The sequence below is a fragment of the Ovis canadensis genome, chromosome X (assembly GCF_042477335.2).
Source record: "Ovis canadensis isolate MfBH-ARS-UI-01 breed Bighorn chromosome X, ARS-UI_OviCan_v2, whole genome shotgun sequence".
Lineage (NCBI taxonomy): Eukaryota > Metazoa > Chordata > Mammalia > Artiodactyla > Bovidae > Ovis > Ovis canadensis.
The window spans coordinates 80,764,265-80,767,212 of NC_091727.1; the positions used below are offsets into that span (position 1 = coordinate 80,764,265).

At 48.1% G+C, this 2,948-nt stretch overlaps 1 pseudogene; it reads left to right on the forward strand.

Annotated features, from left to right (window-relative positions):
• The first annotated feature begins 300 nt into the window (after window positions 1-300).
• Window positions 301-2,259, forward strand: LOC138930767 (olfactory receptor 10R2-like; annotated as a pseudogene).
• The last annotated feature ends 689 nt before the right edge of the window (window positions 2,260-2,948 follow it).

Sequence of the window (2,948 nt, forward strand, 5' to 3'; positions counted from 1 at the left end):
CCTTCAATGAGACAACCCTTCAAAATGTAGCCAGAAGGAGGACTATCAATATTGTCTATTAAAAACTACTTCATACATAGATTTTACTCATCTTGGTTCATTTCTGTAATAACAGGCAAAGTGATGTCACATCAGAGTGAGCATGCCTTTGCTCTCAGTGAACAGAAGGCAGAAGTCCAAAAGCTCATAGAATGAGGACAACGGCCATCTATGGAAAGGACTCCAGGGGCTCCCATGACTTATTGGATTGCTAGAAAGCTGACTTTTCCAGCCCAAGAGCTCTATAAATGAGAATATAGGATGGTCCTACTGCAGAGAAACCTCACCTTAAGCTCTGAGTTTATTATCTTGGGCTTTGGGGATCTGGCTGACCTACAAATCTTCATTTTTGGACTCTTTCTAATCATGCATCTTGTCACCCTAGCAGGACACATGACTATTGTGCTTATCACCCTCTTTGACTCATACCTCCAGACTCCCACATATTTCTTCCTCCACAACCTGTCCACCATTGAAATCTGCTATATATTGGTCATCGTCCCCAACATGCTGGCCAATTTCATGTCCGGGAGCCAGTGGATGCCCTTCCTGGGCTGTGCCCTGCAAATGCATCTCTTCATTTCACTGGGTGGAGCAGTGTTTCCTCCTGGCCGTAATGGCCTATGACCAATTTGTGGCCATCTGCAAGCCCTTTCACTACACACTCATTGTCACCAGGATTGTGCGTGTGCAGATGCTGGCTCTAGCATGCATCAGCAGCTTTGCACTCTCACTCACCCTCACCAAACTCATATTCCTCCTGCCCTTTTGTCAGTCCCACAAGATCAATCATTTCTTCTGTGACATCTCTGCTGTGCTATTCCTGACCTGCTCAGACACACAGGCCAATGAGATTGCAGTCTTCCTTGTTTGCCTGCTCATCCTGTTGATACCCTTCCTGCTGATCCTGCTCTTCTATGGGTTCATTATCACTGCCATCCTCAGAATCCACTCAGCTGAGGGCAGGAGCAAAGCCTTCTCCACCTGTGCTGGGCTGGTCTCCCTTCTGCACTACGGCTGTGCAATATTCACCTACATTCGCCCCAGATCATGCTACACCCCAGAACAGGACAAAACTGTGTCCTTAATCTACACCAACGTCACTCCCATGCTTTACCTTATGACCTATAGTCAGAGGAATAAGGAAGTCAAGGGTGCCCTCAAGAGACTCCTGGAGAGACATGACCAGACCAGGTGGTGGTCCCATGCAGGGGGACAGGGAACTGAGGTCCACATGCAAGAGCCCGTTTGGTCATCTCACTGCACCCCTTGCAGCTCTGTGCCTCCTCCTGAGGGCTGTTCTGAGGTTCTTCAGGTGCCTGGACCTTACCGTGCCCTTTCCTGTGGTCAGAGATGGAACAAACCCTAATGCTTTCTTAGATGGGGTGGCTCTGGGGTGTTAGTGAATGTTTGGCCAAAAGACTAAAATAAAGCAAATTATTTTACTACCATGGTTACAAGCTATTACTTCATAGGAAGGAGTGATTCATCCCACCACCAAGCCTAGGAACACTCATGTGCTGTTAGAAGGGTAAGGAGGGAAAGGATCTGGGTCTTTGATGACCCTTCATTGGCCAACTCAACCACCACAATGAGTGCCTGCCTGTAGCCTTTAGGTTCAGTCAACAATACACTTGCTGACGGTTTAACCACCCCACAAAGCATTCCTCACTGAACCCCCCCAAAGTCCCCATAAGCATCCATTATTGCCAACTTTGCCTGCCCTCCTTAGTTCATGGCTCCTACCACCCCCTGATGATTCCTAGGTGATGACCCCATTTCCTGCCCCAAAGGGGCCCTCAGAGTCACCAGAGAGCACTTCTCAGTGGGAGTGGCAGATCTTGGAGGGCAGGAACCATGTGGGTAATTGTTCCTCATGTCCAGTCCTACTTGCTTCATGGCCTGTGCCAAGGCCACTGCAAGTCACTGAGAGAAGATGGAGGTAACAGGGGAAGATCCACTAAAGGCTCTGCCAAAAGAGCTGATAGACCATTGACAGTTCAGTGCTATTAATGCTGTGCAGAAAGAGAGGCCAGTGTTGTTATTCAATGGGGGTGATACTATTCCACACCTCCTAGGACTGCAACGAGGATGGCATGGGACAACACACGGAGGTGGCCTTGGCAAGCAGGGCACCACATCAGTGGTGTTGAGAACTACCACATCCTCCTGTGGTACCCCGGCCTCTCACATTGCCCTGCCCAATTCCCCAGGAGCTGAGCTTCCTTCTGTGCCCTGAGACCTGAAGAAGGTCAGAGCCTGGAGGGGCAGGGTGGGATAACATTCTGAGATCCTTGCAGGAACCCTGATGATGATTCTAGGTTGATCGAAGGAAAGGTGAGGTGATCACTAATTTCAATCTCTGTGCACATAGGACAGAAGTGAAAGAGAGAGAGAGACAGCAGCCAAGAAAACCTCTGCATTGCAACCGTACTCAGGCCCTGTGCTTCAGGGCCCTGTGACTCCCCTTTAATTAGACAAACTTAAAGAGATGCCTCTTATCTTTTCAAGAAATATTATTTCTCACCCATAAATCCTTCCTTATTTTCGAAATAATCCAGTGAAATGTTGACAAGTGTTGAAGCTGGGTGAAACATAGCTAGTTTTTTTTTTTTAATACTGTCCTCTCTCCTTGTGTGTAAATGTGAAAAGTCCATAATGAAGACTTTAGAGAAGTTAAGGTACCGACTAGTCTCCTCTGCCCAAGCAGTCCCCTTGCTGAGAAAGCCTCACCTACTGTCAGCATTCATCTCCCCTTCACTTTAAGGCACAGCTCAGATGCCTCTTAGTTCTGGACCTCTTTTTAATAACCAACTCAGTCCAGTTCATGCTTAAGACAATGGAACATCTCTGACGGGATGACAGCCTTGGGTTGCTGACCATGACCTTGCTGGGTGTGCAAGGAAGGC